Consider the following 16,179-nt stretch of genomic DNA (forward strand, 5'->3'; position numbering starts at 1 on the left):
ACCAGCAGCTTCATGATTGAGGCAAGTCTTTTACTCGGGTCATCGTGGAGACCATAGGCAAACACAGTTTGTTATAAAAATATTTATTGAGTGCCTACCATGAGCCGTGAGGGAAGCCTGAGAGCCCTGTTTTCTCCAAGAGCCCAGAGTTCAAATTGAGTGATATGAGCTGAGTACAAATAGCTGTTGTATTGTATGACATAGAGTGGGTGAGAGTTGCACAGTCCAATATGGTAGTTCCTAGCAACATGTGCCTACTTAAATTTAAATCAGTCAAAGTTAAATAAAACTCAGAATTCAATTCCTGAGTTGCATTAGCCACATTTCAAGTACTCTAGCCACATGGGACTAGTGGCTACCATACTGACAAAGCAATATGAAACACTTCAGTCATCACAGAAAGTTCTGGTGGACAGGCTCAAAGAGCTGGGGTCACATGGGGCTAGACAACCTGGCCCCATGGTCTCAGCTCTCTGTGGCTCCTTCATTTTGTAACTTCTTAGAAGCTGTTTCTTCATCTGTAAAATGGGGAAAATAATGGTACCTATTTTGTCAAGTTGCTCCGAGGATTGATAGAGAGAAGACATATAAAGTACACTCTCTTACAGCACATCATTAATTCTCAATAGTATGTCTGTCATTACTTGTCTAATGAAAGGCAGTGTGCTGTGTTTAGGGAGTGCCCTAGATGATCAAAGAGAAAAGGTTGATTTGCAGCTTGACTATATCAGGGAAGCCTTCTTGAGAGAGGTGACATTTGAGCAAGGTCTTCAAGAATAGCTCTAATTTGAAGAATGTTAGAACAAATCTAGAGATCTAATGAACAACAAGATCAATACATTCGGTATAATAGAACAAATCTAGAGGGCTAATGTATAGCATGAGGACTATAGGAAATAAGGTTGAACTGTATTTGGGATTCATGCTAAATAACCAGATTTTAAGTACTTTTGGCACAAAACCAAAAGGAAGTGGGTGACTTAAGATAATGGATATGTTAATTTATTTCACTATAGTAAACTGTTTGCTATCTATATGTTTCCCATAACATCATGTCTACCTTAAATATACACAATAAAATTTACCTGAAAAAAGAATAGGTATAATTTTGACATCAGAAATTGGGTGGAAGAAGGGAGGACACTCCAGGCAGAGGGAATTTCTCATCTACTGCTAAAAAGAGGACAGAAAAGGGGGACTTCAGTCTACTGCCTCACTTAGCCTCTGCCATTGCTGTCAGTTATAACCAGTAATCCAAAAGTAGAGCCCAAAGGTGAACTCAAGGGTAACCTGTATTAAATGTGGGACCTCTAGGAACTAGATTCAAGCCGGAGAGACCATCAATATCCACTTTCTTGTTTTTCCCAGATTCACACTGAACTTTTCTATTCTGTCCAACACACAGGACCCTGGACTTGCTGATGGCTCGAGCACATTTGCCGACCTCTGCAGGTTTTCTGCTGACTCTTCTCTTTATGTCTCTCTCAAAAGCGCAAGGGCCTCCCGTGCGTGAACAAAATACCTATGTGCAAAGGAATGAGGATGCTGGCAGGAGAATGCCCTGCCTGGCAGCAAGTCAGAAAGCGCCTCAGCTCAGTTTCCCGGCACCAGGAGGGCCCCTGGACTCTCACCTTGGCTCCAAGACATGAGCAGCCCATGTGAGGAGAAGCCTTGGTGTGTGACCAGTCTCTTCTAGGTCACAGTGCATTGTCATCTCTGCTTTCACTTGGGCCTTTCCAAAACTTGGCAAGGGAGTCAACACAGAGGTTAACATTCACATTTGACTGATGGGAAATAGAGGAAACTTAGAGAGTGGAGTGACTTAGCTAAGTTCATGGGTCAAGAAAATCATTAGGCTAAATCACAAGTGCAAGTCTATGATCAGTGTGCTCCACTAAACTAGACTCCCAAGAGGTACTTCTGTGCCTGGTGAGAGTGCGCGTGGGGTAGAATGGGCATAATTGGAAGTCATCCATTCATTTGTACATCGATTTATTTGCTCATTCATTCACTCATTCATTCATGCAACAAATGTTTATGCAGCACCTGCCAAGTGCCAGGAAAGTGGGTACCCTTAGCCCTGTTTTGCTTTGAAAATTTCAAGATTCAGAAAGATGAAGGGACTTACCTAAGCTCACTCTGCTAATAAATGGATAGCTTGGATTCAAACTCAAGACTACTAGGTCCAAACCTCCTATGGAAGGAGGATATTTTTTAATCTAAGGAACAATAAGAGGCAAAATTAAAAGACAGGTGATAGGGAGAGTGGCGCTACTAAAGTTTTGGGGAAAAAAACTGTGTATCATTGAGACAGGATGAAGAGCAGCTGGCCTTTGCAGAGCACCATGCTGGTGTGGAAGGGCCATGGGGCCCCAGGTTCCAGACACCTCACAATCAGCAGACAACACTGGCAGGTTCCAAAGGCCTCCTCTTTTCTAAGTCACGGGAATGCATGCCCAGAGTGTCTGTGAGTGACCATGTGCCAGCTATGACCGCTGTGACCAGGGCTCGTTTGTTTGCTGGCTGGGAAAGCTGTGTGCCCTGGATGAGGCCCACCAGGTCACATGTCCTCTCGTGGTGAGGCTGGGGTTTTCTGGGTTCTGGCCGAATCAGCTCTCCTGTGTGCAGACAGAAACCTGTGGAAGGTTGCAGATAAATTTTTGCTTTGTGAATTTAAACAAAAAAGGGAGGAAAGGAAGGAGGGAGGTAGGGAGATAGGGAGGGAGGGAGATAGGGAGGGTGGGAGGGTCATGATTACATGGTCATGACACATACACTTCAAGCTCTGAAGGCCTATCCTGTGGGAAAGTCGCAGAATTATTCTATATGGTTTCTAAGCCATGGCTGGGACTACAGTGTTGTAATTACAGGAGGCAGCTTTGAGCTGAGTGATAGATGATATCATCTCCAGTCAGAATGGTCCTTTTTGGGGAGGGCTTTGTCTGTGGGTGAGTGAGCTCCCCTTCACCAGAAGCATTCAAGTCAGTACTGATAACCATGCATAATGAGGCCATAGGTGGGATTACAGTTCTGGTGGAGACGGTGGCCTTGTGTTCTTGGGGTTGAGCACTGCACAGTAATATCTTATTCCATTTCATATCAGAAAACCAAATATTGACTGCTTCTCTTCTCTTTAACAGGCATTTATTGGGCATGTCTATCCCACCAGCCTTTCTGCACTTTACTGGGGGTGTTGCAATGAGTTGGACATGTTCCTCACCATTGAGGGGCTTCCGCTTTAGTGGGAAAGTCATATAGAAACATAAGAAACTCTGATTTGTAAATTTAGAGACACACAGTAGGACAGGAGACTGAAAAAGCAGAGATTTATTTGACTAGGAAAACAAGGCAAATCAGCTGGAGGGGTCAAGATTTGAGTAGGCATTTGAGAATAGGCAGCCTGCTGAGAAGTAAAGATGCAGACTGCATCAGTCAGGGTCCTAGCAGGAAACAGATGGCACATTCGAACAGAATAATTAAGGAGAATTGAAGGAGGGGCTATTTTCAAGGAGAAGCTGTTTACAATGTTGTAGGCAGGATTAAGGACAACCAACAAGGCCTTGTGCTATACTCTAGGGCGGGCAACTATGGAGAGCCATTTACCATCTTGGCCTGTAGGGGCAAAAGGAGAAAGTGGTTATGGGACCCAGAGAGAGGGACTGTATGGAGGGGCTTTCCTGGCAGCAGCTGTGGCTCTCAGCAAGGGAAGCAGCCAGGCTACAGCCACCTGACCAGAAGGGAAGCAGGAGAGTAAATTCCATGTTGTCATTCTCTCTGCCTGCCAGTCTCCTGCCAGTGCTTCCCATTTGGTGGATCCAACTGAAGGCACAAAACAAAGGAACCTGTTGATGCAATCCGTAGATAGCCAGCCTCCCAAGGACACAGAGCAGGGTGGGGAGTGGATCTGCATGAGCAAGCAGAGAATGTCCAGAGCCTAGAGATAGCCAGGCCATGCAGAGGGTAGGGCATAAGCCAGGCAGTGGAGAGGGTGAGGAGTGGTGTATAGAAGAGAACATGGAGTTTAAGGGGTTATTATGGCTGAGATCCAGACCATGAGCAGAGAAAAGTTCAGTTTATCTCATGGAAAACTTTAATGATAGGCTTAATCCTCTGTTCCTTCCTCCCTACATTCTTCCCACCTTTCCTTCCTTCTGTCCTTTTCTTCTCTCAATAAATATTTATTGAATGCTTTCTCTGTGCCAGCCCAATCACTGCCCTCCCGGAGCTTACCACCTAGTGGGTAAGACAGAGAAGTAAACACCCCACTGCAATCACTGGTGTGAATGAAGGGTCCACAGTACCAGCCAGGAGGAGCAGTCCGTGTGAGCAGTAAATGCCTTTCTAGGAGACTAGCCAGTTAGAAAAAAGACATTCCAGGTGAACTGTGGCCGTTCTCTACAGTGGTGGAGAATAGCCAGGGAGGCAGGACTTCATCTGCAGCCATTAGAGATGTCTACACGCAGGTAGAATGCACTTCACACACCCTTTTATAAATGAAATGGAAAACCTGGATATTAATAGAAAATTCCAGTGTCAGGAAATCCAGGGGCATTTGACACTGAAGACTGTAGCTACCTCACTGAGAGAGGATATTGCAGCAAACCAACCAAGTTCCTGTTTGGACCTTCCAAACCACAAGCCCTGGCACCCTCAAGTGAACTCACCTTTGTTCATGAATATCTACTCATACAAAATGGGATGGGTGGAAAAAAAGACACTTTCCCTATACACTGTTGTCTCATAAGGAAACATTTCCTTTGTCTTCTCTTTATTATTATTTGGGAATTATTTCCTTTGTCTTCTCTTTATTATTATTATTTTTTTAATGTAACAAGGACAATCCCCTGAGGCCAGGTTTTTGTTGTTGTTGCTTTTGGACTCCAGTTAATGTTGTTGGAAGTCTCACAAAAGGGGCTGCGATAAGTCTTGAGGTCACCCCCGACCCCTCTGCTGGCAGCTATAGCCCCCGTCAGCCTCTTCCCCTGCTCTAATCAGGGCCACTGAATGATTTGTCCTCTCCAGGTGGGGTTTCCTACTTAATTTCTGATTTGATCTCATGGAGCATAAACTTCGTACTTTCCTCTTCCTTTTCAATCTGAATGAAGGACTCTCAGAGCTTAATGGAATAGTAGATGGGTCCAGTACTTTCTTGCTGCAGGTGGGGAGACTAAGCCCTCAAGGAGGGGCAGACACTGACGCAAACCATCCATTGAGAGTGGGGCTGAGCTGCGATGGAGACCCAGGGTCTCACTTCCTACTCCCATGCTATTTCAACTACCCCCCTATAGACACCTTAGACAGCAGCTTAAAACCTGGAAAGGTTATATTTAGTATGTTTATGTTCTTACCCATCATCCATATTCTATTAAGACACCTTAGTATCCAGAGAACTGTGATAAATGCTATAGGGGTCCAAGATATAATCTCTGTCTTCAAGGTGCTTGTATCCTGTGGTTTAATGACATTTTGTTACAGTCATTCAAGAGAAGGCAAAAGGGCAGATGACTAATTTCCCTGTAAACCACATAGCCTATAAGGCTCCCATGAGCTCTGAGAAAGGGCAGGATCACTGTGGTTTGGAGAAGTTAGGAAAGGTTTAATGATGGAGAAGGGACGCAATAGGCTTTTAGCATGAGCGGGCTTTGTAATAATAGAAAAGAGCTGGTGAGCTGGCCAGACATGTAGTGATAATGGGGTAAATAAATTGAAGTGGGAAGATGTTGAGGAGATGCAAGAAAGATGTGAGTCTGGTTGGGGCTTCATGTAGGTAGATGCCACAGTTTTTTCTTCAGACGGTAGACACTGAAGACTCAGGCTGATTTAGAATGAAAGAATTCAGGTGAAATAGATTCTAGCCTGGGCTGGGCGGTTTGTTAGCTATGCAATCTTTGGCAAGCCTCTTAATCTCTCTGAGCCTCCAATTCCACATCTATTTGGAAGGAATAATAGTATCTGACTGCCTGGATCACACAATTGCCATGAGGGTCTCATAAAATAATATCCCAGAAAGAGTTCTGGGAAGAGTTAACCAGCATGCAGATGAAAGGGGGCATTGTTATTTTTCAGTCACTTTGTTCATTCTTTTCCAGTAATCACGTAAAAGAAATTGTTTGGAATTTTATAATCAGAATATCAGGGTTTATTTAACGTGACTAATATTCATTAAAGCAATAACAGGAGTCAGGTCTGGTGTAGTGGAAAAATTATGCGTGCTAGAGACTGACCAGGGTTTGAATCTTGGCTCCACTCTGCACTAGCTGTCTGACCTTAGCACATTGCTCAATAAGAGTTGCTGGTTTCTGATCTGTAATAATTGGGTGATAGCAGCTATCCTGTGGCATGTCATGGCACTCAAATGGAGTCATCTGTGTGAGACACCTGGTATGGTACAGTGACTGGCACATGGTAGTTGATGGAGAAAAGTCTCCTCCCTTCTTGTGTGCACATGTGGACACCATCTCCTCCCTGTCAGCATTGTTTTGCAGAGACTGTGTTCCTACAGGCTCATAAAAAAAGGCCTGGATGAAACTGCCATATACAAATTGAGAGCATTTGCTGAGATTATTTTCATTCTCAAAATATTAACTTTTTTTTAAAGGAGTAGCCACAGAATTGGTGTTTTTAAATAAAGACCTATAACTTCTATCAAACTCATTGAGTTATTGAATTTGCACACTGGCTTATTTTTAAAATGACCCAAATGTCTGGCAGTGTTAAAGGACATATTTCTGTACAAAACCATTCCAGGCAATGTTGGGATGGATCATAATGAGAGATATGCCAGACTTGTGAAGTTACTATATGTTTCCACCATCTCCAGCCCTCATGCCTGCTTGAGAGTTGATACACAGACATACAGATTCAGGCATACTTGCACATATGGTTTGATTTTCTCTGATTCAGTCTGGGTTTTCTTCATGCTTTTCTTCTGAACAAAGTCCACCTTTACTCACAAGTTCCATCTGTGAGACTTGCACACATATAACTTTGGTCTTAAGAGCAGAATAGAGGGGTGAACTGAATTAAAAGAAGAACTGCTCAAGGCCCCTAAAGATGAGGTTAATAACGAGCTCAAAACAGTGACCTATGAGGAACAGTAGAAGATCGATACAGTCTAGCAAATAAATAAGAATACAAGTTTTGGAGACAGAACATACTACAGTCAAGTCATTTAACAGTTCTGTAACCTTGCACAAGTCTCTTCCTTTGTCAAAGACTCAGTCACCTCCTCTGTAAAGTCAGGAATGAAAGTAACAGTCTACTGCATTGGGTGGTTTAGAGGATTGGATGAAATACTACACAGTCAACCTTTTAGGACAGCACCTGGCACATAGTGAGGTCTGAAAATAGCAGTTGTTATTGCTGCTGTTGTTTGGGAATTTCCCTCCTCTGATAGATCTTCTCGCTTCTTATTGTGCATATCCCGAAATTCTTAGCCCCTTTTCAATCCTGAGCCCCCTCACTACGATCTCAGTGTGGGAGTAAGCGACAAAAGTAACCTAATCAACCACTCTGTACTACCAAAAGCCCTTTTATTTTATCACCCACAGGTTTCATTTTTTAAATATTTTTTTAATTCCAAAAGTCCTGTATAAACTGAATGCTAATGTATTGATTTTCCCAAGAGATAAGCAGCATGCCACACTAAGTTTAAGCATTTCCAGCAAAAAAGCAAAGGCATGTCTGGGATTCCAAGTTGGGGCTCATTGAATAGTGAGTAGGGAAGGAACTGGAAACTGGGAAGCCAGGAGGGTACCCATAATGTGCTCAGGACTACACCAACCAAGGCTGTCTCCTGGCCTGGGACTCTTGCCCCAGCATACTCTGTATTCTCAAAGTTTACAGATAAAAGTTAAAACTCTTTTGCGGGGAGAAGTCAGCAACATGCCAGGATCTGAGATGCTCCTTCTCTCATCCCTTTCCCAAATGTGTTCCCTGTCCCATTCCCAGCTGCCTGGATGGATGGCAGTACTGGTGCCCTTTCAAGGGCCTCAGCAGGAGGCAGTTGGTTTTTTCCCACCCTGGGTTTGGCATGCTCAGCACTCTCATTTTCCTTTCTGCATCCACTGATGACACTGACCACTCATGACAGCCTCTGCACTTGGTCAGATGCCCTTCCAGGTTAGGAAACAAAGCCATTGGGCGTGCGAGAGAGGATTGAACTGACAGACAGCAGCACATTTTGGTTTATTGAAATACATTTTCCTAAGTTGGTTACAGCTCAGCTTGTTCCTTCAAACTCACTGCTGGGCAGTTTTCCACCTCCTGAGAGGGAACCTCCACACCTCCACTCTCACTTTCTGAAAACACAAAACTAGTGTGTGAACAGCAGTGCATTTTGTTCATGGGTTTGTTTGCATAACTAGAATATGCTCATGTTTTCCCATTTTTCAGAGGAGCATTTTCTGTCTTCCTCCTTTCTCCTTTCTTCTCTTTCTCTTTTCCATGTTCTAGGTTGTTTTAGTGGCCTGGTGGTGAAGGGTGGAGGAGCACTGTCTCCACATCAAGCTTCTGATGTGTTTGATTCAAAACTTGTGTGAGTTCAGACAGCCAACTGCAGCTCTTAGCCTTGAACTTGACTTCTAACTACTGAACTATTTGTATGGCCACAGAGGGCAATGGTGATTATAACTCCACAAAATCATGAAGTAAGAGAGATGCAAAGGAGGTTTCTTTCCCATGAGAATCCATGGTAGAAAAACACAGTTTGCCAGTGGTTTGGCCAAGCGTGAGGAAGGAAGTGACTAGATTCTTCCAGGAACTTAGTGGCCAGCATGAAGTAACACTTTTCTTCTCTTATTTCAAATTCTTCATCTGTAAAATGGGAGGATTTGAGGTTTGTTCATGCACAGATATTCTCAAATCAGACATTGGAATCCTGTTTCCAGGATTGTGGGAAGTAGAACTAGAGTACAGAGGATGGGCTTAATATTTAAACGGTACAAATAAAGCCATGCACTGGCACTGGAGATGCCAAGGGATATAAGAGACAGTCTTTGCCTTCAGAGGATTGACCAGCCCCTGTATCTACTTGAGTACAAAGTGTTCAGTGTGGTAATGAGGAGCAATTACGCTCTATGACAAGTTGAAAAAAAATCCTACTCATATTTCTCAAGTCCCAACAGTGGCCTTGTGATGGTACCCCATACTGGGGCAGTCTGCATGTCTGCTATTTTATTTTCCCTCAGGCTCCAAATGTGGCATCCTCTTTCCAAAAATCAATTTGAATTTATTTCTACTTTTGACAGCCTGGCATATAATGTCATGCTTTCTAGCATCATTTCTCTATACTTGAACTCCTTGATCATCACATGACTTTCTAAGAGTTGTCTCTGTTTAACCCCAAGGTAGACCCAAATTTGGAGAAGTTACTAGACTTATTCAAGGTCATCCAGAGGGACCTACATCTACTGTACAGACTGTATTGTTTTAATTTTAAATAAATTTGTTTTTTGCCTAAGGTTAGGTGATTTGTATGGGACTATGGTCCAGATTAAAATTTAGACATTGCCATTTTAACACATATTGGTGATTATATAATTCTTGATTTATCCTTTCTAAACTTAATATATTTTAGTTAGTCTTCACATCAGTTATATGCCTACATGGCTAAAGTCTAGAACCAAACGATGCAGTCTTCTGAAATAACTCTTGTTCCTAAAACACTGTGACTGCTGCAGCTCATGAAGGAGATGTGATTGTCTTTGCTTAGTTGTGATTTAAGCATAAGAAAAATCACAGGGCTGTCAGTAAGTTGTGCATATTCGCTCAGTGTGGTCAGTTGTATTATTTATCAATTTGGTTTGATGCTCCAAGAAGGAAGTGAGGTGGTGGGAAGAGAGCTGTGGGCCCTTGAACTGTAGAGTTCAGTTGCAAAAATGATTGTCTGACATGAGATAATTGTATTACTACTGTGTTGCTTTTGAACACAGCATCACAATTCAATTGTGCACCTCCTTACTTAGCAAGAGATTCCTCATGCCTTAATGGCTGCTCTGAAAATATATGAACTCAGAGTTTCTGAGGCTGTCAAAACAGAGATTGGAGTACCCCAAGAGAAGATCTTAGGGAAGTGACTGTTCATCCAATAGTTTGTGCATGAGTGTGTGTGTCTGCCTTCTATGTGCCAAGCACAGTGCTAGGTGCTAGAAGTACAACATTGAACATTGCACAAGACACCTGTAATTCTGCCCTTTTGGAATTTCCTGCAGCAAGATAAATAGCTAGCTGCATAATTGCTGTTATGGAGAAGTCCAAGGTGCTGAGCGAACACAGGGAATGGTTACCTGACTCAGACATAGGGGGTCAGAGTAGCTTTTAGGCTGTGTCCTAGAGGATGATTCATGTTAACCAAGTGAGTGTAGCTGAGCTTGCCGGGAACCAGGTGTTCTGACACTTTGCTTTCTGTCCTAACGATCTCTAAAATTATTTTCCAAAAGGTAAATGAGAAAAATAGCAGCTCTGTAGTTTCTAGTAAAATGCATTCATTGTAAAGTAGTGTGCTTTATTCTGAGATTATTTTTTCTTTTGGAGTGCTACTCAAGTACCTTTTATTTTATGATATGAGGGACCTCATACATGGTGGAGTGGTTTTTTTCCCCCTTTTGAATGCTTTATTTATTCATCAAAGTTACACAAACTGCTGACTTCCATCTCAATGTTTATTATTAGGTTGCTGCAGAAGTAATTGTGGTTTTTGCCATTTAAAAGTAATTTTGAAAACCGCAATTACTTGTGCATCAGTCTAATAATATCCCAAAAGTCTAAGAACCTCGCCACTGGCACACTCTGCTTCTCTGAACCAGCACCTGGTTTCCTCTGAACCAAATTCTCAGGATTCTCCATCCCACCCGTTACCTGGTCCCATCACGATCCAATCCACAAGGAGCTGAAGGCCAGTGATTTTCCTATGGGTTGGCCTTCCAAGAGACTCAGCAAAGGACATGCCGTTGGCAGATAAATCTCTGCATTTAGAGCAGCAATAAAGGGGGCTTTGATATGTAGTGTCTGTGACTGATAAAAGAAAAATACTACAGGAGACAAAATCAGAAACCAGACCAACATTTCAGCTTCCCTCACTCCCACCCTAACTCAGCATCAAATTTTTCCCCATGTATGAATACCACTACTTCTTATATACACTCCTGTTGCTGTGAGACACTGCCAATGCCTCCTTCTCCACTTTCACCACCTCTACTCCATCTCCCAAATTCCTTCAGAAATCTCCCTGGAAAATGTAAACCAGATCATTTTATCCTCTTACATATCATCTGCAAGGGTCTGCTTGGGACTCCCAGGACACTTTCAATTCTCCATTGCCTAGTATACAAGACCCTTCCTGATTGTCTTAGTTTGTTGTGTATTGCTTCAAAGGAATACCTGAGGCTGAGTAATTTACAAAGGAAAGAGATTTATTTGGCTCATGGTTCTACAGGCAGTACAAGAAGCCTGGCACCAGTGTCTGCTTCTGGTGAGGGACTCAAACTGCTTCCCCTCATGCTTGGAAGGGGAAGAGGAGCCAGCATATGCAGAGATCACATGGCAAGAGAAGAAGCAAGAGAGAGAGTGGGGAGACGATAGAGTCTTTTTAACCACCGACTCTCACCGGAATTAGTAGAGTAAGAACTCACTACCATGAGAATGACACCAAGCCCTTCTTAAGGGATCTGCCCCCATGACCCAAACACCTTCCACTAGGCTCCACCCCCAACACTGGGGATCACATTTCATTGTGATATTTGGGGGGGACAAATATCCGAACTATAGCACAGCTGTAGCCATTGCTGTCCCCTCCAGCTTCATCTTCCTCAACCTTGCAAGTGAGAGCTTGTAGTGTCTCTTCTCATGCTTCTATGCTTCTGGGCTTTCTGGAGCTTCTGCCATTTTCTCTATTTCCCACACTTGGTTCAATATCAAACCAAGGTTTATTCTTTATGTGAAAACCTCAGTGGCTTCTGACCCTCCTTCAGCTGGGTGTCATTGCTGTATGCTCTCATTATATTTAACACCCACCCACTCTATCATAACACATATGATAAGAAGAAGTAAGAGACTAATGGCTAAGGATATGGTCAGTAGCATCTAACAGACTAGGGGTTTTGTCACCCCTCTGAAACTTTTCCAAGTGGAGGGACCTTGGAAAAGTGGTGTCAGCCCTCTTAGCCTTGGTTCTGTCACCTATAAGTTGGGGATACTCTAGGGCTTTTGAAAAGCTTCAAAAATGTAATATAACAAAAATACTTCAACAGTTCCAGTGTGTAGTAAACTTTCCCAAACGGTAGTGTTATTAATGTTATCATATTATGTGTGATCATTCATTTATTCATCTCACTTTCTTCATAAAACTTCTAATACCTTGATAATGAAAATCGTGCTTTTTTTCATTATCTGTAGGCAAAGTTTCTAGCTTAAACATGGTATTTAATAGAATATCAGTAAGTGTTGTTGATGAAGGAAAGCAGAAAAGAATGAATGAATGATATGTGGAAAGGAAGGACATTAGGAAGGAAGAAAGGAAGGAAAGAATGAAAGCAGGGAAAAAGAAAGGAAAAAATGGAGGTAAGGAAAGAATGACTCATTCAATAACTAAATAAAGGAATGATCAATTTTCAATTAGTCTTTGATTGATGCTGTTATGTTACGTGTCAAGCTTCCATACATAATCTGTTATTTTGGAAACTAATCATTCAAGATTCCAAGAATTTAATAAACTCTCCCAGCGTTTTCTTTCTGTGTCTCTTTCTATAGACTGAAGAGGCAGATTTAGGCATTTTTGACAATGAAACTAAGCAGGAGGATCAAGTCCAGATTGTTAGGGCCCTTGGGATAAAGAACAAAATTCAGGTTTTTGTACTGGTCACAGCTTGAAGAAAGCTTGTTATTCGGAACAAGGATATGGATGCAATAAACATTCTGAGGTTTATCTTGCTTTAATGACTTGCCTTCAGTGGCTTTGATCTTTATATTTGATAATCATTTTCAAATGGTCTGGTGTGTTCTGAAAATTAAGTAGTGGTTCATGGACTTGAGAACCTCCTTGGGAATGACAAGCTACAATCAGAATTTGGAAATGGGCAATGTTACAGAATTTGCTCTATGAGATGGAGAAACAGGACAACCTCCTGTGAAGAAGGTAAACACATTAATCCAGTGTTGGGAACCAGGGTTGGCTGGTAGAGCGGGAACCCAACAGGCACTGGGAGCTAAGGCCAGTTTTCTCTCAATCCATGAACTAGCTTAAAAGAGAATTCTGCATCTCGAGGGTTTTTCATGAGTTGGGTACTCTTCTAGGCATTTCCTAGTGCATTACCTCCTTGAATTTTTGTATCCTCCTTTCTTGGTTGAATTTTCTAATTCCCATTTCACAGGTGAGGAAACTGAGATATAAAGTGACAGGGTCAGTTGTCCAAGATCACAGAGCCACTTTGTGGAAGGAGGATTTGAACGCCAGTCTGTCTCTCTCTTAAAATCACCCTCTGCTGCCTTTTATTCTAACCTGAACGAACTGTTCCCAGTCTCTAGCTTGCTTAAAAGTGGCCCACTCTCGGCCAGTGTTCAGCTCACACAAACCCTCCTCCAGTTGAGGGCATCTACGCATGGCCAGTACCATCTCTGTGACCAGCCGCACCAATCAAGAGCCCAGGAAGCATGACTCTGGCATGACATTGCTTAAAGATCTCCTCAGCTATCACTTCTGCATAGGGGAAGTCCACTGAAGAGTGACCTGCTTTGAGTGGGAATAGAAATTGATAGTCCTCAGTCTTGACCTGGGCTCACTGTAAGCTGTACCATTGAAACGGGAAGGCCAGTGTATCATGCTTCTAGAGGTGAAAAAACTCAGGCCTTCTCACACTTTTTTCCCATGATTTTATTTAAAGGATTTGTTGTTGTTTTGCATTTTGAATGTGGTTCCCTTTTGCTTCTCTCTCAATAAAACAGGCCCTGACAGCCCTCTCATTCAGATTATTACAGAGTTGTGCCATCTCAGGCCAGTGCATTTAGGAAATATGTTGTTGGCACTTACCAACGAGTGAGATGCATAAAGAAAATATTCTAATGACAGTTGAGTTGAGAGAGCTTTGATCTCCCTCCAGAACTGCACTCATGGCTTTGAAATGCAGTTCTGGCAAAGGGGTAAAGTCTGGGCGCCTTGGCAATCAGGGCTGGGCCCCCTGAAACAGACATTCCAGGGGACCCACAATCTCAACAGTGGGATCCAGGTGCATGGGTTGCGTAGGAAGAAAAGAGACACTGAGACACCACTCTTGAGAGGCGGCTCAGGGGAAAATATCTAAATCAGGGGGGACATTTCAATCTAACCAACATTTTCCAAACTTTGTTGTTTGTACTGTTTGTTTTTTGGCAAAGGTGGAAGTGTGTAAGGGGGAGGGGTGTGGAGGAAGAATTATGGTCACATATTTTTGGGTACACTTCCTGTACTATCTGTCTTACTCTTATTTTGCATATTTGAGGCTCCAAAAATTCTTGCAATTAAAAAATATATGTATTTAACCTTGTTTAACAGACCATGTCCCAAACCCATTTGACTCAGCAGCGTTTTTCTTTAAATATTCATCATTTTCTTGCAAATTTAGCCTTCTGTAGACCATGATCTAGAAGACACTGATCAATTTCACAACCTCACTGAACAGGTATGGACCCTGAGCTGCAGAACAACCAGCAGAGTACAGTGAGAAGTGGTCAGATATTCAGGCAATGCAGGTTCCCCCACACCCAGGTGTCCAGCTGAGGGAGAGAATGGAGGCTACCATCCTTGCCATGATTTGTTCTCTAAACTATGCGGGGAACTGTGTCCACCTGAAGGAAGAAGTGACTTTACTTATGATACAAAATTGCTGCTATACACAAGTGACATGTACACAGGTTAGAACAGAGAGGTTTGTTGGCAGGCTTTTCTATAACATGTATTAGATATATGACCTTGGGCAAGTAATTCCCCTTCCTTGAGCTCTGGGCTTGCTCATCCTGTTTTGAAACTATGCAATTTGAGAGAGAGGTGCTCAGTAGCTGCCCATCGGTGGTGGTTCTCTCTTGAAAGATACTTTTAAGTGATACAGAGATAATAAAGATTTGATCCCAACTGCCAGAAGCTCATTACCTGATGGAAAAGACAGATGCTCACACAGTGAATATAACCCAAAGCAGATTGATAAGTACTGGAATTAAAAGTAGGGGGCACAGAGGAAGGAGGACTCATTTTCAGATAGAGGTGATGATGATGATGATTTGAGTGTTGTTAATAATTTTTGTTTTGCTAACAATAATGCAGTAAAAGGAGCCTATCCTAATCAGTGATGCCTTCTCTGTGCCAGTCACCATGCTAGGCACTTAACCTGTATTGCCTCTAATCCTTCGGATGCCCCTGACAGGTGGTCATCATCATCCCTACTCTACAGATGAGGGTGGTCATAAGAGGATACATGGAGTGCATCACATGTAAGCTGGACTTCGCAGGGTTCATAAGATTTAAAGGGCCAATCATCAGGAAGAAAGATTGCAAGGCAGAGGAGGGAAGCTTATGGACATTCTTAGGGGTTGGGCTAATTGGGGAAAACTAGAGGTTCTCAGAATAAGAAAACCAAGAAAACTTGAGTGGTTGAGGTGTAGGAGGAAGAAGGTTGGGTAATGAGGAAAAGACACTGAAAGCTGAGACTGGGAGAGCCACCCAGAGGCAGACTGTCAGTTTAGGTTCTTTCCCAGCAGGAGAAAATAGGAGACCAGGATATGGGGGGCTCACATTTTCTAGGTGTGTGCTGGGACTGTGCTGAGCTGTCTTATTTAATCCTGTTGGGATCCGCATGAGCTAACTGATACTCAGAGACTTAAACCTACTTGTCCACAGATATAGGTCTATCTGTCCAATTCTGAGTAGCAAAGCTTCTACGCAGATTAAGCCACACAGATTAAGCTACAGATTAATACACACACAGCTTAATCTACGGACTAATACACACACAGAGTTGGACAGACAACTTGCCCATAGATATAGGTCTATCTGTCCAACTCTGCGTGAGTTTGGGATTTTGATTGATTTTTCTGGGAAGTGAGTAATGTTTGTTTGCTTTTGGTTTTGCTTTAAGAGATGGCCTATTGCTCTATTGCCCAAGTAGGAGTACAGTGGTACAATCATAGCTCACGGCAGCCTTGAACTCCTGGGCC

General features: G+C 42.8%; 1 protein-coding gene across 2 annotated transcripts in view; it reads left to right on the forward strand.

Annotated features, from left to right (window-relative positions):
* The window catches only part of PAPPA (pappalysin 1), a 246,970-nt gene that overhangs the window by 35,259 nt on the left and 195,532 nt on the right, over nucleotides 1-16,179 (forward strand). The window lies entirely within an intron of this gene.

The sequence above is a fragment of the Pongo pygmaeus genome, chromosome 13, assembly GCF_028885625.2.
Source record: "Pongo pygmaeus isolate AG05252 chromosome 13, NHGRI_mPonPyg2-v2.0_pri, whole genome shotgun sequence".
Lineage (NCBI taxonomy): Eukaryota > Metazoa > Chordata > Mammalia > Primates > Hominidae > Pongo > Pongo pygmaeus.